The sequence below is a fragment of the Phodopus roborovskii genome, unplaced genomic scaffold (assembly GCF_943737965.1).
Source record: "Phodopus roborovskii unplaced genomic scaffold, PHOROB, whole genome shotgun sequence".
NCBI classification, from domain to species: Eukaryota; Metazoa; Chordata; class Mammalia; order Rodentia; family Cricetidae; genus Phodopus; species Phodopus roborovskii.
In genome coordinates, this window is record NW_026125709.1 from 529,190 (window position 1) to 554,609 (window position 25,420).

Here is a 25,420-nt window from a genome sequence, read left to right on the forward strand (position 1 = left end):
GTTTAGGCTAGGTTAGCTAGCTGGCAAGCTCTAGGGATCTGCTCAGTCTAAGAGGCTAAATAACTCAGCAGTTCCAACCAGTGCTACAGGTCTGGAATGCTGTTGGAAAGACTATGGTGTTGAGTAAGCTGGAGTCTGACATCCTGGGACAAGGGCAGCAGTGGCAAGCACTGCTTCATGAGAAGAGGGAGCTCATGCACCTCTTTGTGCTGTGTTCTTCCTCCTCCACTCTCATAGAATCAGAGTTTCCAGCCCATTGGAAGGTACCACATGTACTCATAGTTTACCACTCTCAACATTCATCACTGTCCCACATGTTAATCCTCTCTAGAAAGGCCTGTCCTAGACATCACTTACTCCAGGCAAATTGGCAACCTAGACCTAGACCAACCATTAACATTACAGCCTTTCCTCTTCTTCCCAAGGTCTGATCTGTAAAGTGAATTCCATTCCATCATCTTCATAGTTTTGGAGATTATGTAAGCTGTATACATTGGAGACAAATGTCCAGGAGCTATAGATTCTAACACTTAGGCAGGAAGACAGTGAGGCACATAGCTGAACAGGGCCATGTGTTACTCTATTTCTATATGGGAAAGAAGCAATCTGTCCTGTGATTGATGATTTTGATCCATCCCTGGAAACCCTGATGCCAGAAAAAAAAAGCCACTAAATGGGAAAACTTTCTTCATAAAACTATAAGTATTCTATTTCATCCCAGAAAATTTTCATAGTTTTTTTTTTTAAAAAAGCATGAAAATTGAATATTGAAAATACAGTCACATAGGAAATAATAATAATAAAAAAGGAAACTAAGCATTGGTAACTTCAGAATTTGGGAGTTCAGGTAGGAGAACTAAGAATGAAAAGCCAGCCTAAGAAATATAGACAGACTTTATCTGAACAACAAAGACATCAACAGCTAAGAGGAAACAAAAGGTGGAATAATAGTTTGTGGACATGATACATTGTAAAGGTTTACTGTACTCATCACAGAAGTAGACAGACTTGAGGGTTATGCTACAGGAAGCATGGTCTGTGGGCTTGGGAAATGACTCAGTTGGTGAAGTGGCCCTGGTGTGAGGACAGGAATACATTACTTGTCGGAGAATAGGTAGAGATAACAATGCTAGGAGTCAGATGCTCTGAATCTGTGATCCTTCAGTTTTCACTTTCCCCTCCCTGTTAGATTACTGTGAGTTTTTATTATTAAGATCTATTAGAACTTGTGCTGGAAGTGATGTTGTTCTGTGGAGGTGTGATATTTCAAAGTTAATAGAGGTAAAAATTTTAAATTATTAAAGTATGTTAACTTTGTTTTTTGAAAAGTACATTGGTATCTTTTTAATGTTTTTAATTTAAAAAAAATTATCATACTTATCAAACCACTTCCCTCCAACTTACACCCATCCTCCTTTTGCCCCTCCCAACTTTCCTGGCCCCCAGCCACTCTCCCCTCCCATCCAACCAACACTATACACATAGGTGAATGCCTTCCAAGAGGGGCCATCTAAATCCTTCAAGTCATTTTAAGTAGACAATAAAATGCCTCTCCTGTCTCAAGGTTAATGAAGTATCCCTCCATGGGGATTTTCCCCCAATGTCCTCTTTGCAACGGGCATACATCCTGGTCCCACTCTCTGAAGACCCTTAGACTGTACAGGCCTCTTAGCTGAGACCCATGTTCAGGGGTCTGTGTCAGTCCCATGTTGGATTCCCAGCTATATGTCTGGGGCCGCATTAGCTCCTCATTTTTCAAGTCATCTGTGTCTATGGGTTTCTGCAATGTGGTCTTGTCCTCCATCTCTGCATATGGATTCAATTTTGGCTCAGTCTTTAGTTGTCCAAGGTTGCTTCTGTTTCCATCAGCTACTAGATGAGGTCTCCATGATGGTGGATAAGACATTGATCTCATTGTCAGCGAAGAGAATTTATGGTAGCCTTTACACTGTTGCTCAAATTGTTAGTTGGGGTCATTCTTGTAGGGCTCTGTACATTTCTCTAGGTTCTGTTTCCTCTTCTAACCTATAATGGCTCCCTCTTTTATAGTCTCATTCTCTCTTTTCTCTCCTCTGTTCTCCTCTCCACTCTTCCACTCTCTTCTCAAGTCTATTCCTTCCCTGACCAAATGTTTCTAGACCCACAATCTTTCCTCTCCTCCCATTTTCCTTGGGCTATGTCCCTCTCCACTCACTACCCACCAATACCCACCCATATGCTCTGAGGACCTTGTCCCTTCCTGCTTCTGTGAGTGTCCTTATATGAAACTCTTAGAATCCTCCTTCTATCCTAGTTTCCCTGGCAGTTTGATTTTTAGGCTGGTGAACCTTTGCAATATGTCTAAAATCCACATATGAGTGAATACATACCATGTTTCTCTTTCTGTGTTTGGGATACCTCATTCAGGATGGTTTCTTCAAGTTCCATCCACTTGTCTGTGAGTTTCAAGATTCCATTGTTTCTGCCCACCTCCACAGAGTAGTATTCCATTGTGTAAATGTGGCAAATCTTCTTTATTTATACTTCAGTTGAGGGGCATCTAAGTTGATTCCAGGTTCTTACTATTATAAATAATATTGTTATGAACATAGGTGAGCACAAGTCTTGTTTGCATGGATTTGGATCATTTGGGTATGTACATGTCCCACTTGGATACTGGTGGAGTCACAATGCAGAAAGGGAGAGGCAGGATGGAAGCTGAGATTTCCTCCTTCAACAGTAGTTGAGGTGAGCAATGTGAAATTAGATAATCATTCCTAGAAAATCCATCATTGTCTCGGTGGGCAGTTCCTTGGATTCCACAGATGAGGGCTATCAAGACTTTGGATAGAAGAGAGACCTTATCATGTATACAAATTGCTATAATTACAGTATTTAGCCAAAACCACCGGTCTGGGTGAACTCTTGGGGCTATGTAATAGGACTATTTTTTTTTTTTTTTTTGTTCGTTGGGATGTACAGTGTGAGAGAAAAGGTTTGAGGAATCCTTGGTGTGCTCTAATTGAAACCGCTAGTCTCTGGAGCACATGGCCATGAAGCTATTTTCAGCTTTTCAAAATATTTTTTTTCAGATTATAACTACATCATATTCACATACATACACTTTTCTGCCCACAAGCCCTGCCATGAATACTCAGTGTTCTCTAATTCACAACCTACTTTTCTTAAACAGGAGTTTCACATTAAACACAGTGAATATTGAAAGGTGTCATACATTTGGCTGCAGTATTTCCCATCTATGGCCAGTAACAATGAGTATGTAACAAAATGTGCACACAAAGGACACTGTGATTTTCATAATGAGCAGCTTGACTTCCAGGACAGTAGAAGAATGTATACCAAAACACAAACTTTCTGGATTAGGCTGCTTTCTGCTGGGTGGGTAGTGCAGAGCTACAAGGTCTATGCAATCTGAGTCATTTATTTCTGATTCCCTGGTAGTGGGCTGCAAAATTTTAGGTCCAACTGGGTGGTCCCAGCCAATGCTGAACTCTGAGAATGCTTCTTTCCATGATTCTCTTTTCCTTATGCTCTATCGAGTTGTAAGGAAGAACACAGGTTACATCATTCTGAGTGTAGGGTTTTCAAAGCAGGTCTGCTCAGATGTCATTTCTGCAAAATTTGTATGGACCATGAGACAGACTGGGGTTCTTTTGTTCCATGTGGTGAACTGGACAGTTACCCTTGTCCTCTGAGCCTTCTTCTCCATGTGTTTCTTGGTTTGGGGGAGACTCTGCAGCCCTGGCATGGGAGGGTGTGTTGCTTATTATATAACTGTCCAGTGTGCATATGCATGCAATGCTGTTGGTGTGCTTTGGGGGCCGACGCTGGATAACTGAAGGTCTGATTTCTTGAAGTTCTGAATATTCCATTCCACTTTCAGGTTTGCCTTATAAATATTTTAGAAAGTAGTAAAAAACGGTGATGCGGATGTCTCTCAGCAATACAAGATTATATAATGTTTTTAACTCTCTGTTACCAAGAGTTACAATACTGTGTTAACTTACGTTAAATTCTGGTGTACAAAATGAGTCTCTATTCTGCATAGATATCTCAGATGTGTATGGTTTGGGGTAGGGAGTTAGGTCAGGGTCTTCACCTTGGGCCATAAACCACTTGGCAGGAAATTGATTTTAAATTATTCTCCCATGTTGTTTGTGGAGTGTGCATTAGTGCTGCTGGGTTTACCTGAAACCATAAAGGGGCATAAAGGTCTACAGAGCCATAGCAGAAGATCAGCTCCTTTTGCATGGAGAGCTTTAGAACAGGGATATCCTGTCTTTGGAATAGATATCCATAGCTACATGGTCAAAGTGTCTAAGGGTCACTTTTAGTTTATTTAATTGGAGTGTTGAAGTCTGTGTTTATTTAATCTCTGTACACATGAATTCATAGGTATTTGGATAACATTGGTCAAGATCACACTTTTCCTGGCTAAGTTTCTTTTGGACTTTATATTAATAGTTGATATTTTTTGACCTTTGCTCTTGGGTTATTCTCTCTATCTCTTTTATTCCTTTACACATATTATACATATTTTGATTGTTGTTGCTTTGTGGTAAGTATAAAATTCATATTATGTCAGTTTGTGTACTGTGTTTTCATAATTCCATTGAGTATTCTGAGTATTTCCAAAAAAAAAAAAAAAATTGTTACTGTGCCTTTGCAATCTGCATTTTTGTTATTAATTGTTGTTCATTTTCATTGGATTGTATTCATTTATTGTTACAAACTTATCATGTATAGTATCTTAAATTCTGATACTTCATGTTCTGAAAACCATTATTTAATTCTTTATTTATTTTGGTTTTATTTTTTATCTGTGGAAGAGTTTTGGTTCATCAGTTAAAACATGTTGTGTATTTTGGCAAGAGACTCAGCACATCTTTTGGGAATGACCAGAGTTCAGATACTTACACTCAACTTCACATAAGTATCTACATCCCATAACCTGTATACTTATACAGACCATTTTCTCTCAAACTCATACATACAAAATATATCAATAAACTTGATAAATTGGTAAAGATTAGTACTATCAATATTATTGCCATAAATTCTAGTCTTGTACACTACAGTTTAGATTTGACACTCAGCACTGGAAATTGTAAAGCTACTTCTAGTTGTTCTTAATCATCAAAACGTGGATTCAGATATGTGATTAATGATTAAAGATCAGAGAAGCAGAGCAGCCAAGCCCTAGCTCTTATTTCTACTGAAGTACTCATACCAAAGGGGCAGGAAATTCTGATAGTAGGAGTCTTCCCTTAGAAAACAATGAACTTTTGTCTTCTTCCTCCTTATATTTCTTTCTCCTCCTAGCCATATCTACCTCCCAATTTCAGGGATAAAGGAATGAGCCAAAACATGTCTCTCTTTCTCTTTTAGACTGGATCAATGTGGTGCAGCCTGGGGTTGCCATGAAATTACAGACATGAACCTGATTATGTCTCCCAAGTGCTAAGATTAAAGGTGTACTCCACCATGGCCTGTCCTCTATGGCTAACCACTGCATAGATCCACATTCTATTCTTAAAGGAAGTTTGTTTTTTATTTATATATGTTTATGGTTGAAGAAGAGAATCATTTCAGTCTGAATTGTGTAATGGTCTTTGCAAGCTCTGCACATTGCATGGAGAGAGTAAGAGAGTTTGAAATTCTCCTCTGCAGGCAAAGAGCTGGGTCATCTACTGATGACATGTGAAAGTGATATTGAAATTTATGTCTGAGTATGCAGTGGTGGCTTTTGCCTTTGGTTCCAGCACTGAGGAAGTAGATGCAAGTGGATCTCTCTGATTTAGAGGTCAGCCTGGTCTACAGATTAAGTTCCAGGAGAGTAGGGCCACAAAGTGAAACTCTGTCTCAAAAATAAAAATAAATAAATAAATAAATATTAGACAGTTAATGAAAAATTCTATTGGCAAACAACAAGATTAATATTAATAATTAGGAAGGAATTCACCAGCGCAGTTTACTAAGCAAGAGATAGGATGGCAGGAGCCACACAGGGAAATTCTGTCAAAAAAAAAAACCCCAAAAACCAAATAGGTTCCTGTTTGTACAGATCTCTGTAATGTCTAGGTCTGGAGTAAAAGCCAGGGCCAAAGGAGGTGCTGGGCTTGGTGTGTCTTTAAGAACACTCTAACCCTTGAGGAAGAGCCCTTGTCAATCAAGCCTCACTAGCCAATCAGGTACACTGAGCAAACCCACCAGTCTCAGGTCTGGTTGGAGACTTCCTGGAGCTAGGCTGCAGGCTTGCTTTTATATCAGAACAGGCACCAGAGGATTGATTGCTTTTCTGAGTACTGCTGTGGGGAATGGAGCAGAACAGAAGCTGTGGGGAATGGAGGAGAACAGAAGCTGCAGCATGGTGAGTGAGTGGATTCAGAGGGTGGGATGGGGAGTCATGAATGTCTGTTTTGCAGGCCTTCCAGGAGGACGCTGAGCTGGAATATGCTGCCAAATTCAGTGTTCTGTTAGGTACATTGTGGTCCTAGGAGCTTCCCCAACCAGGGTGTGGCCCAGGAATACTTTTCCTTGTAGGCTACTTCAGTGGAAAGGATTTCGATTATGCAGCATGGTGAATAAACTTCTTTGTAGTCAGCTCCATTATGCTTTTGGTGCACAGGGATGGCAAGTTACCAAAGAAGGAGAGGTTCAGTTTATCCAGTGCCTTCCAGAAGCTTTGCCCTTCACATCTAACATTTAGGGGTCAGATCCATGCGGAGTTACTATTTTTTTTTTTTTTTGCCCTCAAAATAACTTAACTTTTGTTGTTAAGAAATTAATAGAAAGATCTTATTTTACATATCATTCCCAGTTCCCTCTTCCTCCCGTCCTATTTCCCCCAGTGACCTCCCCATCCCATCCCACATACATTCCTCTGGGAGGCTGAGTTCTTTAGAAGGATTCATCAAAATCTGTCAAGACATTTGTGTTTGGCGCAGGCCCTCCTCCTTGTCTCTAGGCTAAGGGAGTATTCACACTTGTAGTTAATTTTCTGTATGCTCTAAATGGCATTCTTTTTCTTCATTTAATACACACACACACACACACACACACACACACACACATATATATATATATATGTGGATTTTTGTGTTACAGTATGATCTGGAATTTTCTGTGTGGAGCAAGCTAGCCCCAATCTCATAGAGAACTGCCTGTCTCTGTATCCTAAGTGCTAGTTTAAAACAAAGGGAAAATACACACATCTGTAAATGGCGTTCTTGTGTTGGATTACATTCTCCCACTGAGCTGTGATGTAGAGGAGTGGAACTGTTGATATAAAGGATTTACCTTGTAATATAGTGAGTCACAAAAAAATATTTACCTGAGATTATGCTGCCCCCATATTAAAAAAAAAATGAATTGTGTGCTAAAAAGGCATGTTACAGAATAGGATATAAAATACAATTTTTTTTTTCCTCAGGATACTCCAGACATTTGGCTCCAAACCATGGCAATGGAGAAACCAATGGTTTACAAACCCCCAAGTTCCACCTCCATAACTTTGAGTAGGGCTGTTACAAGTTATACAATGGTTCATTATTGGGTTCCAAAGAGAATTAGGTGCTGATGTGCCATAAACATCCATTTTCTTCTAGAGAAATAGCTCTGTCATATGGGCAAGATGATCCCAGGTGACAACTGTTTGAAAGAAAACAGTGATGTGTTGAGAGCTGGACAAAGGAAGCAAGAATTTCTGGTTAGGTCTTCATTCATGGAGAATGAACATATCTCCTTCTGAAACCCAGAGCCAATAGCACCCAGGGTTTCTAGGCTTTTAGGATTTTTCCATCAGGTCCTGCGCTATCGAAAATAAAGTAGAACTCCTCTTTAAAACAAGGAAGTTGCTTGGGAGAAAATGCAATTGTCTGGTGCCAGTTTCTTTGTGGAGGGGTTGCTTCAGATCCTGAGAACACAACTCTTCCCACCACATGGATCTGTGGTTATTAGTCCCATGGCTATTGTGGGCTTAGTTGGTAATGTTTTTGGGAATCCCTGTATTCCCCTTGTAGTGCCCTTTTTGAGTATTCTTCTCCTGAGTTTGTGCCATTGATTGGTAACTCCTGTTGATGTCCTAGAGTCTCCCATTTCCTTCCATTTCCCCATGAAGAAGCAATTCCTCATAAGAAATGTACATAGAATATGGCTTAAGCAATAAATCCCTATTCCAGCTTTCGACATTTCTTTGTTCTGCCTTCCCTTCTTTTCTCATCTTCTGACACTTCTCCTTCAGGACCTGCCAGTAAAATGTGACCTGCTGTCTCACATTGAAATAATTATGGTGCTATCTTTTCTGTTGAAAGCTTATATTGCCTTATTGGCCCAACTTGCAGTATTCTGTCCCCATTAAATTCCTCAAAAAAAAAAAAAAAAAAAAAAAAAAAAAAAAACAACAACAATAACACCAAATTAACCATCTGTTGCAGGTTTTCTCCTGTTTAAACATTAGCCAGAAATGAATGCAATTTGTCATTACATACACATTTCTTTATTAATTTCTTAAGTCTGTGGGAAATGTCCTTATGCCCTCTTGATCACCACTTATTAAATTAAGTGACTGTATGTCCTCAGTGGGTTTTTTGGGACCAAACTTCTCAAAAACTTTATGTGTTGATGCCAATTATTTTTTCGGATATATTTAATAAATATAGCTCATTAATTTGTAACATTGCTCATTAAATGAATATATAATTTTTTGAACGACAGCAGACTATTAACCCCATTTGCACAGAGATCTAGACAATACAGTGTCTCTCTTTGAAACAAATATCAGTAAATGGAGGGTCAGATGCAGAAATGTTGAGGCATCCTTTTGAGTTATTTTTGTTAGAGTCTGTGTATTTAAGTACTGAACACATGGAATCATGTGTAGCTGAGTAACATTGCACAAGATCTCAGCTTAACTGGATGAGTTTCTCTTGGTTTTTTGAGAAAAAGTTGATGGTATATAACTCTTATTGTTCTTTTCTTTTTCTCTTCCTCTCTGTTGTTCTTTCCCTAATATTGTATACCTCTCAATCACTGCATGGTTGTTGTAGGTATAGAAGCCATGCTGTGTCAATATATATACTATGTTTTTCATAATCCTATTGGGATTCTAACTGGTTCCCATTTGCATGAATCTTTGTAATCAGATATCATTTTAGAGGTTGTCAGGAATTTAGGTTGCACTGTATTTGACTCATGTTGCAAATTTATCTTATTCAGAATAGGCATACTAATGCATCATGTTCTCAATGATTATTGTTTAATTTTTTATTCATGTACTCTATTTTATTCTTGTTTTTAAATCTGGAAATCACAGTTACCCTAACCCTAAAAAGTACAACGAGTCTTGGAAGGTGACTTATCACATATTCTACTTGGGGATGACCTGAGTTCAGATCCCAAAACCTAAAATTCTAGGCTCAATACAACCTCACCTCCAGATGCAGGATATCTGACAATCTCTACTATGGTATGTAATAAGCACACATGGGAAACATCTCTCACACACAATTTGAATATATAAAACCTGGGAATGAATTTTTGTTCAAAATCCCTGTTACGGAAACAATAATGAGAGCAAAACCAGTCACTTTGTGTGCATGATTCTAATAAAACTTGTTTCTATTTTAATTTTATTTAAAAATTTAGTTTTCATTTTACATACCAACCCTTATCTCCCTATCTTCTTCCCCAAACTCTCTCCCTTCCCTTCAACTTTTAATAGTAAGAGAGGGTAAGGTCCTAATTCAGGACTCAACAAAGTCTGGCATACAAAGCTGAGGAAGGAGCAAGCCACTATGTCTTTTATCTAGACTGAGCAAGGTATCCAACTATAGTGTGTGGGCTCCAAAAACACTGTTCAAGCAACTAGGAAGGGTCCTAGGTTCACTGCCCGGTCCCCCCTAACAGATCAAGTCACGTACTTGTCACTCACATTCAGAGGGTCCAGTTTGTTGCCTTGAAGGTCTCCCAGCTGTCAGTAGATGTGGTGAGGCTTTGTTGGAGAGGGCTTTACCCTGTTAGAGGAAGCACATCACTGTAGGGTTAGGCAAAGATGTTTGTTATTCTATGAATGCTGCCCAGTGTGTCAGAATTCCCTGTTGACTCTGAGTCATGCTGTAAGGACTCTAACCTCGAGGGCTCCAGCAGCCTCCATTCTGACATGCCCCTGTCATAACAGAAACTCTGAAATATTAAGTGTCACACTTCAATTAAATATTTTCCTTGTAAGTGTTGCCCTGGTCCTGCTGTATCTTTACACAGCAATGAAAACCTAAAAAATGCAGATGTTGGTTCTAGGGCCTGGGTTACTTCTATGATAGGCTCTCCGTATCATACAATTTATTTCTGATGTGTTCTTCTGGTAGCTTGCCTCTCCCTTTATATCTGTTTATTGGGATTTCTTTCTCAGGGCTATATGCTAATTAAACAGCCAAGAAATGATATATGTGGACCTCATATTAAGTTTAATTCTAATGTGACTGGGTGAGTCCATTATAATGTCTATGTAGAAAATAAGCGAGGGAAGCACCAAGAATTATATGACTATATTGTCAATGAAGATTACATTTACAATGTGAGTATTATACTTCTTTGTCACACATGTATGTGTTATTTTAGGATGCAGTGACCTATGATGATGTGCATATCCACTTCACTGAGGAAGAGTGGGCTTTGCTAAATCCTTCTCAGAAGTGTCTCTACACAAATGTGGTGCTGGACACCTACAGGAACCTCACTGCTACAGGTAAGATTGAATTTTCTTTCATGTTTTAAAATAAGGGACCTACTGGTTTTTAATTATTGATACTATTCTGACATTTTGATTGATAAATTGGAAAATTGGTGAGTGAGGTATCGTTCTAAGTTTCATTGAAGTTATTAATTAAATTCTGTACAATTTGCAAGAGTATATCATACATTTTCTGTTATTTCAGGCTACATTTGGGATAAACATAATTTGCATGATCATTGTCGAATGTTTAGAAGACACAGAAGGTAAATTTTCATGTGCAAATTTATGCAATTTTGGCTCTTAAGTTATTTTAATGTATCCTGGAAATTTTATTGAAGAGCCACACTTAAAAAATTACAAAGATTAAGAAGAACAACAGTGAAAATAAGCACAGCTTAAAGTATAGTGATGGTTCCCGTTTCCTCACAACATCATGTACCCTAGTAAAAGGAAGCTCTTCTGTGTTTGCAACACATTCATCTAAAATGAGAAGGAAACAATGCCTTAACAAATACCACCTTTTGAATTATAGCACCCTGAGATCTATGCTGCAAATAGACCATTCTGTTTAGATTAATATTCAGATATTTTAAACAGTTTACATGTTTCAGAGGTGATAAGTATATGTCCAAGACCTTCTAATTAAAAAGTATAGTTAAGCAGGCATAACTTTTATATTTGTGACTTTGCCATTGATATTGAAATGGTCAGTTCATGAGTGTCAAGAAGGTTGTTGTGGAGAACCCTTAATCCCTATATCATATGCCTGTGAGGAAAAGAAGGTTAAAGTGTGTGCATTCAATGTGTAACCTTTTATTTGTTAATCTTACTTCAATAAATATATTATGTGTTGAGTCAGGTAGTTGTTGCCCATGCATTTAATTCCAGCATTCATGACGAAAAGGAAGGTGGACCTGGTAAGTTTGTGATGAGCCTGTTATACAAAATGAATTCCAGACTAGCCAGGTCTACAAAGAGACATTCTGTATCACAAAACATAAAAAAAAATGAATATATGTTACTCTAAATGCAAGCCAGGTGAGGTGAACTTAGATTACAGAAAGAATCAACATTAAGTCTCTCTATTCGGACAATGAGAAGAAGTGAAAGATAATTTGTAGTCCTTATTTTCAGTATATTTTTTGAGTGAGAAACAAGTTTAAAATTTATCAGTATTTCAACACCATCTGAAAGATATCAAAAAAAATCACACTGCAGTAAATCCCTATGACCATTGGAATGTGTGAATACTTCCATCTGTACTGGTATATTTAGCCAATGTAGTATGACTAATACTATGGAAATACTGATAAATGCAATAAATATGGCAAAGCCCAGAATTTGTCCAGTTCTTTCCAATTATGTGAGAATTCTCATATAAATAGATGCCATAAATGGGAGCCATGAAATAAAGGCTCTTACTCTGAGTCACAGGTATCTTCAATGAAAACAACAATACCTCATGAGGGAAGCATTATGTAAAACTCAAGATCTGATTCTGGTTTACAATTAGGTCCAAATTATAATTTTTTTATACATGTACTAAGTTTATTTAGTATCATGCATGTGGTAAAGTTTTCCATATGCTACATATCTTTGCAGGAATGAAACCAGCCATAAGGGAGCGAATCCTGCTAATATAGTCAATGAATGGGTGAAAAACTTTGTATGTTACAGACATCTTCAAAGGCATGCAAACATTGAAACTGCAGAGAAACCGTATGGAAGTCTTCAGTATGAAGAATTTTTTGCATGTCTCAGTTTCCTCCAGCTCCATGAAAGAACATACATGGTAGATAAAAACTACGAATGTAGTCAATGTAGTAAAGCATTTGCAAGACATACTATGCTTAAAAGACATATTAGAACACAAGACTGTAATCAATGTGGTAACGTTTTTTCACTCTGCAATCATCTCAAAAAACATAAAAGAACACATACTGGAGAGAAAACCTATGAATGTAGTGAATGTGGTAAAGCTCTTTCACAACACTGGTGGTATCTCTTAATTGATAAAAGAACACATAGTGGAGAGAAACCCTATGAATGTAATCAATGTGGTAAAACATTTGCAAGGGATGGTCAGCTTAAAAGCCATATAAGAACACATACTGGAGAGAAACCCTATGTATGTAATCAATGTGGTAAAGCATTTGCAAGGGATGGTCAGCTTAAAAGCCATATAAGAACACATACTGGAGAGAAACCCTATGAATGTAATCAATGTGGTAAAGCTTTTTCACAACACAGCCATCTGTTATGTCATAAAAAGAACACATACTGGAGAGAAACCCTATGAATGTAATCAATGTGGTAAAGCATTTGCAAGTAATGGTCAGCTTAAAAGACATATAAGAACACATACTGGAGAGAAACCCTATGTATGTAATCAATGTAGTAAAGCTTATTCACAACACAGCCATCTGGTATGTCATAAAAGAACACATACTGGAGAGAGACCCTATGAATGTAATCAATGTGGTAAAGCATTTGCAAGTAATGGTCAGCTTAAAAGACATATAAGAACACATACTGGAGAGAAACCCTATGTATGTAATCGATGTGGTAAAGCTTTTTCACAGCACAGCCATCTGGTATGTCATAAAAGAACACATGCTGTAGTGAAACACTATGAATGTAATCAATGTGGTAAAGCATTTGCAAGTAATTATCATCTTAAAAGACATATTAGTACACATACTAGAAAGAGACCCTATGTATGTAATCAATGTGGTAGAGCATTTTCATGTGTCAGTACTCTCCAATCTCATCATAGAACACATACTGGAGAGAAACCTGATGTATGTAATCAATGTGGTAAAGCTTTTTCACAACACAGCCATCTGGTATGTCATAAACGAACACATACTGGAGAGAGACCCTATGAATGTAATCAATGTGGTAAAGCATTTACAAGTAATGGTCAGCTTAAATACCATATAAGAACACATACTGGAGAGAAACCCTATGAATGTAATCAATGTGGTAAAGCATTTTCAAGTAATAGTCACCTTAAATGCCATATAAGAACACATACTGGAGAGAAACCCTATGTATGTAATCGATGTGGTAAAGCTTTTTCACAACACAGCCATCTGGTACGTCATAAAAGAACACATATTGGAGAGAAACACTATAAATGTAATCAATGTGGTAAAACATGTACACGTAATTGTCATCTTAAAAGACATCAGTACACATACTAGAGAGAAACCCTATATATGTAATCAGTGTGGTAGAGCATTTTTATGTGTCAGTACTCTCCAATCTCATCATAGAACTCATACTGGAGAGAGATACCCTAAGAATGTAAATAATGCTGTAAAGCTTTCACAATACATGATGTGCTTAAAAGTCATATAGGAACATATACTGGAGAGAAACCCTATAATGCCATATTCTTTTGCAATTTTTTCCCAGGAGAAAACTTGCTTGCACTATGTCTGTCATGTACAACAATTTTGGGATGGGCTTTTCTGTTTTCTGACTGGTGATTCTTTTCTCCAACAAGGAGTATTTGTGGTGCACATTGTTATTAAACTTTAATAAGCAACACTCAAGGTTTTTTCAGCTTGTAGGGTGTATTCACACCCTCACAGGCTGTGTGTGTGTGTGTGTGTGTGTTTCTTAGTGTGTATATTTGTAGACCAGAAGACAACATTTGGGGCCTGTTCTCCCCAACATGCATCTCAGACATTTAACTCAGGTCCTCTAGGCTGGCTCTGAAAATGATTTTATACCCATTACCCTTTCAAACCTTGCCTGACTGTATCTTGATACTTTGTTGAGTTCATTATTTAATAACTTTTTAATACAAATATTTGCTTTCCTTATGTGAATTTTGTATACAATGCATGTGACTGCTTGCAGCAGCTATAAAATGGCATTGGATTACATGGAGCTGGAGTTATAGGAATTTATAAGCCACCAGGCATGGACACTCGGATGTGAACACAGGTATTTGACAATAGCAGTAAATAATCTTTGCCTCTGATCTAGCTCTACTGCTCCCAATTTAAATTTTTAATTAAAAGATTTTTTCTTGTGTAGATTTAATTACATGTGTGTGTTTTTTTTGTTTGTTTTTTGTTTTGTTTTTTGTGATCAAGCACATTCCTGTAAATATATGCTATTATAGAGATTTTAACAATCCAAGGAAACTCTGAGGAGTTGCTTCTAGCTTCTTTTACTTGGTGAGTGGAATTTAATTCAGTTTGTACAGTTTGGTATAAAGTGCCACTTCCCAATGATATACCTCAATGACCATTAATTTTAAGTTTTAGTGTTACTTTATATACAGAATATTGGGTTTCATTGTGGAATCTTTATATACGTGTGATTATGTGCTTTCCTTGTTTAATTTCTTCCCATACAACTCTCCTATTTGACCCTCCTCATCTCTAGCTGATTCTATTGCTTGTAGCATTTATTTCTAATATGTATTTATTAGTCTTTACAAGTAAGCTTCTTGAGCGTTTTTCGTATCTACCAATATAGGCTTCAAACAAAAATTAATTAAAAGAAATGGGGAAAAACAATCCATATTCAAAGGAAAACACCAATCTGACATGTCAATTCTTAATATCTATGCCCCAAACACATAATGAGGAAACATAACCCAAGAGGATTAGACAGGAAGAAACTATCCAATCGTGGTTAAAATAGATGTAGAGTAAAATAAAATTATTGAATGAAAAACATATTCTATTTTTGTGAGAAAATCAACCATATAGACAAATAAATCATTATCAAAACTAAGAGACAGAATATAACAATTAAAAAAATGAAAATTTAAAAGGAGACATAACAACAATCAACAAGGAAAACCACAGAACTATAAGAAATACTTTAAAATCACTTCATTCAATGAGATTAGGAATATTAAAGAGGAATATATATATATACATGTATATATGTATATATGTATATATCTTGATATATACCACTTACCAAATTTCACCACATGAACAATTTGAATATAGACCTATCTACCATATTGAAATAAAATGAATCATTACAAGCCTCACAAACAAAAATAAGTAAGTATGTAAATAAACAAATAAAAAAACAAAATTTGAGTGCAAGATTCTTTTACCATTGGAATTTACCAGTCATTCAAAGAAGTTTTGGAAATGTTACTTGTCAACTTATTCCATGATATAAAAACACAAGGGACTTTACCCAATTTATTTTATGATGACACAGGTACATAGATTTCCATACAGTCAGGTTTTTTTTTTCAAATAATCATACATATTTTATGTCAGATACTACTACATCATATACCTTTAACCTGATACAGGGTGCAGTGGAAATTTGGGTTTCTGGCTCTTAACAATCTAGCTATTGCAGCAGGTTGTTGACAGACTCTGGGAATTCCAATTTCAAGAATTCAATTGATCATAGCCACTCTGCCTGATGACCTTGAGATCATTAACCTTACACAACATGGACTTCTAGTGTTGTGGGTATTATAAACGGAATTAGAGACCAATTTTTCACGTGAATATAGGTGAACAAATACTCAGTAAAATCCTCATGAAGAGATTCCAAAACAGGACAAAAGACCATCCAAACCAATAAAGGAGACCCCATTGCACAGAGGGAGTGATACTACAACACAAAAAATCAAGATATATAATGCACAATAAAAATAAACTTAAAAAAAATAAGTATTTCTTTCATTTTACATATTGATGCCAGTTCCCTCTCCCTCCCTCCTTCTCTCTTCCACCCTCTCATTCCCCATGACCAACCAACCCTCCTACCACTCCACACTCCACATGTAGGGGGATGCCTTCCAGGAGTGCTCATGTAAATCTTTCAAGTCATTTGGAGTAGGGACTAAGAAATTTCTTTTGTAACTATGTTAAGGGAGTATCCCTCCATGGGGGATGTGATCCCAAAGTCCTTGTGTGCACCAGGGATATATCTTGGTTCCACTCTCCAAGGCCGCTTACAATGTCCAGGCCTTCTATCTTAGACACATGTTTAGTGGATTTGAGTCAGTCTCATCACGGATTCCCAGCTATCCCTCTGGTGGCCCATTAGCTCCTCTTTGTTCAGATAAGCTATCTCTATGTGTTACTGCAGCCTGGTCTTGTCCTCCCTCTCTGCATCTGGATTGCAGTTATGCTAAGTGTTTAGTTTTGGATGTTTCCTTCTGTTTCCATCAGCTACTAGATGAGGGCTCTATTGTGGTGAATAAGTTACTCGTAAATCCCATTATAAGGGAAGGCCATTTATACTAGCCTTTACACTGTTCCTCAAATTGTTAGTTGGGGTCAGTCTCGTAGATCTCTGGACATGTCTTTCAGTTCAGTTTTCTCTTTAAACTTATAATGGCTCCACCTTTTATGGTTTCTCTCTCTCATTCTCTCTCTCTCTCTCTCTCTCTCTCTCTCTCTCTCTCTCTCTCTCTCTCTTTTCTCTCATCTATTCCTTCCCTGACTCAATCTTCCCAGTGGTTTCCCTCTCCTCCTCTTCATTTATCCTAGGTCCCTCTGTACTCATTGTCCCCACCAACTCCCCACATGCTCAGGAGATCTTGTCCCTTTGCTATTCTGTGAGGGACCTTATATAAATTTCTAAGAATCCTCCTTGTATCCTAGTTTCTCTGGTGAAGTGAATTATACACTGATGATCTTTGCACTATGTCTAAAATCCATATATGAGTGAGTACATACCATGTTCCCTTTTTTCTGACTGGGTTACCTCACTCAGGATGGTTTCTTCAAGTTCCATCCATTTTCTTGTGGATTTCAAGATTCCATGATTTTTTTTTGTCCCACAGCATTTTATTCCATTGTAGAAATGTGCCCATTTTCTTTATACATTCTTGAGTCGAGAGGCAATTAGGTTATTTCAATGTTCTTGCTACCACAAATAACGCTGCTCTGAACATATGTGAACTCATGTCTTTGTTGCATGGATGTGGATTATTTGGCTATATTCCTAAGAGGGGGGATTTCTAGGTCTTATGGTAGAGAGATTCCCATTTTCCTGAGGAAGTGACATACCGTTCTCCAAAATGGTGCATGTTTGTATTCCCACCTGCAGTGATGGAATGTTCCCCTTTCTCCACATCCTCTCTAGCATAAGTTGTCATTGTTATTTCTAATTTTAGCCATTCTGGCTGGAGTAAGATACCTCAGAGTTGTTTTGATTTTCATTTCCCTTATTGCTAAGGATGTTGAGCATTTTCTTAGGTGTCTTTCAGCCATTTTGGGTTCCTTTATTGAGAATTATCTCTTCAGTTTTTTATACAACTTTTAATTGGTTTATTTGGTTTCTTGGTGACTAGATACTTGAGTTCTCTGTATATTTTGGAGATAAGCTCTCTGTCAGATGTACAGTAGGTCCTGTTTGCTCTTGTCCAGTAAATTGTGTTAACTGACCCAAAAACCTGATGTTTTTTTTAAACATCCCATTACATTATGATAAATCCTTTGACAAAATCAAACATTATAAAACTGTTATGATGTATATATGAGATGCATATATACACATAATTAATAATATTTACAGCAAGCCTATAGACAACATAAAATAAAACAGAGAGAAACTTAAAGCAAGTCTGATAAAATCTGGAAAACAAGACAAGGGTGTAAACTCTATATCTACTCATCATATTACTTGAATTACTAGTTAGACCAATAAATCAACTGAAAGATATCAATGGAGTATAATTTGCAAAGGAAGATATTAAACTATTGTTGCCTGTAGGTGCACTTGAATGGTATTAAAAACTCAGCAGAAAAAGAACAGGTGATAAACAATTTCAGTAAAGTGATGGGGTAGTAGAGTAAAATGAAACCAAAAACCAAACAAACAAACAAACTAGACTTTCTATATAAAAACAGCAAACAGACTGAGGAAGAAATAAAGAAAACAGGACTCATCACACCATCCTCAAGCAATATAACATATGTTCAAGAAATTCTTAACAAACAAGTAAGACAATGTATGATAAAAACATTTAAGTATAGGAAGAAAGAGTTTGAAGAAGATATGAACAGATGGAAAGTTTTCCAATACTCATGATCAGTAGCATTAACACAGTCAAAAGGACATCCCTCTAACAACAATTTGTAATTCACCACAATACCCATAAAAATTACAACACACTTCATCAAAGACTTAGAAAGTACAGTTTGCAACTTCATATGAATAACAAAAAAAGATAGGTAAAACAACAGTTAAAGAATACCATGGCACTGGCAGGAAAACAGACATGTTCAACAATGGAATGAAATTAAAGACTCAAGCCTCAATCAAAACACAGGTGCACACATGATTTCTGATAAGGAAATTCAGAAATAAAAAATGGGAAAAAAACACAGCACCTTCAACAAATTGTACCAGTGAATATGAATTTTTGCCTGAAGAATTGAAATAGATTCATATAGATCCCCCTGCACAACACTCAAGTCAAGTGTGTGAAAGTCCCCAACAGAAAATCAGACACACTGAAGCAGAAACAAGACCCAAGTGTGGAAAAGCCTTGAATACACTGGCAAAGAGAACAAGTTTCTGAATAGAAAATCAATTAATAAATGGTACCCCATGAAACTTTCAAGGATTGTGTAAGACCAAGGACACTCAATCATGCAAAGGGTCAGCTTAAGAAATGGGGAGAAATTTTTCACAACTCCATATCCAGTAGAAGTCAAATTAAAAGTATATAAAGAACTAAAAAAATCTAGATGTTGTATGCTGTGGAAAAAGTCTTCTGTATAATATTAATTTGTTTTATGCTCAATCATTAAAACCAAGCTCAAAATACTATTGCAGGGCATGAAGAGTTTGGTGGCCAGAACAAGCTAGGATAATTTAGGGAAAAAGGGTGGAGTCAGTGAAGTCATGAACCAGACAGAATGTTAGCTAGAGAAGATGAACAGCCTAATGTCACAAACCCTGGGCAGCACATAAACTAATAGAAATGGGTTAATTTAAGTTAGAAGAGCTAGTTGGTAATAAGCCATAGCCATTTATAATTGATATACGCCTCAGTACCTTTGTTGGAGAGCTGCAGGTAGAACAAAACACCTGCCTACATTTAAAAGTCTAAATAATCCAAATAAAAAATGGGTATGGATATATGCTAAGAGTTCTCAGCAGATATATGACAAGTAGCTAAGAAACACTTAAAGGAATGTTTGACACAATTAGCCATTAGAGAATTCCAAATGTAAACTACCTTTTGATTCCATCTTAGAACTTTGAGAATGGCAAATATTAAACTTGTAATTGACAGCTCATGCTGGTAAGGAAGGTAAGCAAGGAGAACGCTCCACCACTCTTTGTAAAAGTGCAATTTATTACAGACTTTATGGAAATAAGTATCATCATTTTTCAGAGAACTAAGAGTCTATTTATGTCAATGCCTAGCTATACCACCCTTAGTCATAAACCCAAAGGTTGTTCCATTCCACCACAATGATCACCAAGATTTTATCCATTATAACCATAAACTGGAATGAGCCACGAATTCCGTGAACTGAAAAACTGATTTTAAAAGACATGGGTTACATTTACAAAATATGATATTTACCCAACTGTAAAGGCTCTGGCATAAAAAAAAAAATGATTGCCTCATTTCTCAGTGCTAATGCCAACTACCTTAAAAGCAGGGAATCAGAACTCCTTCTTACCCCTCCCATTTTGTTCTGTTACCACTGCCTTACATTTGGTCATTCATACACAGGTCCATCTTCATGGGTAAGTCCACCATAAAAGCTGGAGGGATTGGAAGAAACAGGTTCACTGTGGTCTTTTTTCTTTTCACAGAATAATCAAAGTCCTGCCTGGAAGCAATGCAAACTGTCTTCCCAGGAGTAAGCAGCTGTATAAAATTACAAACAACTCCTCAATTAAATTGTGTGAGGCTCGTCTGAGTCCTAGGATTCATTAATCTAAACAACTGGTTCTCTAAATTCCTAATGCTGAGTCACTGTAATGCAGTTAGTTATTCCTTTTCTAGAGACCTAACAATTATAAAATAGCTTTCACTACTACCTCATAACTATAATTTTGTTACTGTTATGAATCATAAATATCTGTGTTTTTTGACTCTAAATATCAATACAGGAGACCACCCTAATCAGAAACTGAACACTGAGTAGAGAAAGCTTCCCTCCCTATATTGTACACACACCAATTCTGTGCTTTCATTCACATGGAAGGCATGAATACAGGGGGGGGAATAACACAGAAATCCACTCAACCTGCAGAATATGCCCTTCTTTTAATGGAGACCCATGCATCTCACTGTGTAGCAAGATAGTCCTTCTTTGGCACTGACCACGCCCGTTGGGGGGTGGAGCCATGGGTGGACATGACCTGTGGAAGGAGGTCTGAGGAAGAGCCGGGAAAAGCTTTCTTGCTGGCAAGACTTGGACAGGAGAGCATCCGGTGGAAATTGCTGGTGTTCATTTGTCTAGGTTGTAAGTTATTTCTCCCTGAATAAACATCTATTCGGTCTATTAGTTTATACTGGTCCTTATTTAACCACAATATCACTGCCTTAAAATACAAGTTGTAATCTCACCATTGCCTAGAGTGTTTTTCTCTGAAGTGTATACAGTGCACTATTTTTCTTCTTAGGGTCTAAAGTAAGAAGCCATGCTCCACATGCAAATCCTTTTTTATTTTATGTACTATTTTTTTTTTTTTGGTCAGGGCCTTTGACACAGCCTTATGTGGCATAGACTCATAATTTTAGAACTCTATGGTGCTATAGACATGCAATCCAAGAATTATGGATGTTTAGTCAAGAAGATAATGAGGGCAATGTCCTGTTATGCTACAGACAGGGTTCAAGTGACATCAGTCAAAATACTAGACCTTTCCTTGAACCCGTTTTTCAAAAAAGCTGGAGATAAACTGTTATAGAATAAATATACCTTTCATTTACACCAGGATTTATTGTTTGGTTTGACCCTGTTATGAACCTTGAACAGCAATTTAGAGTAATGTTCTTTTATATTATGTTGGCATTTCACTGGTTGTAAAATCAGGATTTTCTCTTTCATTATGGAAATGCAGCGTAAATCCTGCTAATCCTGATGAACAATCATTTACATCTTACCATATCAATTTCTGACAGGTGTGGTAAGCATATAGGTCAAATAAATATGGGCTATTCAGGAAGCAGCCCTAAATCAGCTAAATTATATTTTACGTGACTTAATGTCTCTCTCTTAAGATATGGTATGTTTTTATGACATCAGATATACTCTCTACAAAACACTTTAGTAATGGATTACTACTGTACACATGAGATACCAGTTACAAGCTTGATACAATTAACTCCAGATAAATCCTGAACGTAAATGTTCAATATTAAAAGTGCAGGACTTCTGGAACATACTAGAGAGATGAGAGCTCTTTGAAGTTGGCACATATGTCTTCCATGATGACAATGCAAGAAAAACAGGTATCAGTAATTCAAAGGAATGTCAATATCAGCATATTCTAAGCACAGTCTGGCTACAGATGCTCTGCTATGACACTATGAACCGGCAAATTTCTCAATGTGATGTGATCAAAGGCTGCTGCCATGCACAATGGAATTTCAAGGAAGAAAAAGGAAAAGCAGATAAAGTACACACAGCACCAGGCAAGAAGCAAGCTCAACCAGTTTCTGGCTGCCGGTTCACACCCAGTTGGGGGGAGGAACATCTCCCTGGTCTCAGCATCAGCTGCTGCAACTCTCAATCTGGTAACATGGGAATCTCACACACCTTTCCAAGCCACTCTTTCCCTTCTAGGAACAGGTGATCGTATATTACCATAGGAGGTTGTGGGGATTTCAAGCACAAAACCCACATCCAAGCCCAAAGAAAAGTGCACAACACAACTTTAGAACACTTCAGGGAAGAACACTCTAGGCAATGGTGAGATTACAACTTGTAGTTTAAGGCAGTGAGATGCATGGGTCTCCATTAAAAGAAGGGCATAATGGTGCAGGTTGAGTGGCTTTCTGTGTTATTTTCCCACATGTATTCATTCCTTCCATGTGAATGAAAACACAGAATTGGTGTGTGTACAATGTAGGGAGGGAAGCTTTCACTACTCAGTGTTCAGTTTCCAATTAGGGTGGTCTCCTGTATTGATGTTTAGAATCAGAAAACACAGATATTAGAACTCTTTAGAACCAGTGGAATTAAGGCAGAACCCTGGCTCCGAGAATAATCCTTCCTTTAGTTAACAGATCTTCCTGAGACATGAGAGACAGGACATGGTGTGCAGAAATTACAAGATAGCATGTTTCAAAACCCGTCTTCCATGGGAAGAAGAGATTTATCTCAGATATATCCCAGATTGGTTGCAGAATTGTGCCACATTCAACAGCAAGTCCGTTGCTAATGTGAACGACTGGATTTGGTTATTAAAGGATGTATACAAATGTTGAAGGAGGCTAATCAGACAATAATGCACAAGAGGAATACAGCATAACTCAAGAACATTGTGAACAAAATCCACAGGGAGTTTAGGACCGAATACCACAATCCCAATCTTGGGCTATCATGAAATTACTAATGCTGCGCCCTTCTGGACCTTTTCCATCATGGTAAGTCCAGCTGCTGATTGCCTACCATTCCCCCCTGTAGTGTACACAAGAAAGTAGTCTTCCTATTTGGAATTGAATGCAGGAGACATGCTCCACCAGAATTCCTTTTCTGGTAACTGCAATGGATAGTTGACTACAGGACTCAAAATTGTAATTTGAAAAGGCAGAGGTGATACAGCCCATTTAATGTATGGTTTTAATTTGCAAATTAAGATGTAAGTAAATTCATTGACCTGGGAAACATACATAAAACCCTCCCACATTCTCAGTTCCTGTTTTTCCTATAATGTGGTCAGATAAGAAGTCAATGTTTTTTTTTAATACAGATGTTCTCATTTGGAAGACATGAATCTTTTTCCACAATGAGTTTCCTCAGGAAATTAGAATTTCATGATTAACAACATAGATTCCACAAAGTTGACGTCCAGTCTACAGACAAATGCCATTGTCTGAAAACTGCAGTTACATTACAGACACATATAACAGCTATTTTTGCTTTGGTTTCAGTAAATTTCTTTTTCTTTTCTTTTTTTTTGAAGGTTTTATTTCCTTTATTTATAGACTTTAGTGAAGAAACTAAAACAAACTTGGTCTCTGAGGAAAGAAAACATTTGCAGTATGATTTCTCTTTTAGGCATGTGATGGCTCCACCAGCTGGCTAACTGAAAGTAAATGGTAATTCACAATAAGCAAATTACATATTGGGTTCTCTATAAGTGTAGGGTGTGAGGCACTAGAAAAGACATGTTTAGAGTGTAAGAGACTTCTTTATTTAATTTGAAATGCCTTTTTAATAGGATTTGAGCCAAGTCAACTCACTGCACAATGCTTCTTTAAATTTGAAATTCCTTTAAAGATTCAATTAAAAATTAATTACACTATGGTTAAGACAATCCATTATCCCCAAAAATTCATATTAAAATTGAGAACTTAAGATAACATTTTGCGTATATTTGTAATAGTGATCATTTCTAACTTGAGTTAACAAATCAGTGTGCAATGAATGATATATTCAGTCATACTTTGTTTGAAATGATCTAAAATTTTTCCTGCATTTCATCTTTCTTCAAAGAATAAAAAGCAAACTCATTAATTTTTTTTTATTCTGCATCTGTTGATGAACAAACAATGGCTATGTACTGTAGTCAATGGTGAATCATAGTGTAAACGTCCTTATTTCTATTTTTTCTAACATGTTAACCCCCCTCAAAAAAACTATAAACAATTAAAGAAAATTGTACTTCTTTAAAAGTAACAAATTATAACGGATGTCCTGGAAGTGCAGCTGTTGTCTATAGAGCCTGTGACTTCATGTTGTATCATTTGGAGAGAAGCAAAGTCTGCCTTAGAACAATGGGAGTTGTTAATTTCATTGACCAGCTGGATTTTGTTGAACTGAGGAACTGAAAATTCTCGAACCTTGGTATCAACTCTAAATAACTGACTCCAACACATTTTAGCAAACCTGGTAACTAGCTGAAGCCTTTTTCCTGAGACAGAGATGTCTCAAAACACACCTCCAAGCTGATATGTATATTATGCAAAGTTTATACAAACTCAACTTTCTGAGTATTTGTAGAACCCTCTCCCAGTTCTGATTACTCAACTGTCCTCTTTTGTTTCTTTCACCCTAGTTGTACAATGACCACTGTTAACCATTAATTGCTTGGAGTGGTTACTTTCTATCTTAATATGTGATGATCCATGTTCCTTCTCTGCCTTGAAATGCCAAGGCAGCTGCTTCCTCCCTTCTGCTGGCCTAATTGTATTCTGTGGCATCCACTTTGTGTCCCCATATGTAGTGAACATCTCTCTCTCTCTCTCTGTGTGTGTGTGTGTGTGTGTGTGTGTGTGAGTGTGTGTGTGCATGCGTGCATGCGTTTGTGTGTGTATTTAGGCCCAGGCTATCACCTTGTTTTCCTAAAACTTTGCTACACTGTGACTGGGGTGTGTGTAGGGAAGGGGGTACATTTGGAGGGGAGGGGAGAGCTATGAAGAGTCAGTCTCTCCTCTCATCTTTACAGGAGTTTTAGAAATCTAATTCAAGCTGTCAGGCTTCTATGGCAATCATTTTTTCTCATGGAGATAGTTTTCATCATCTATCTGTCTATCTA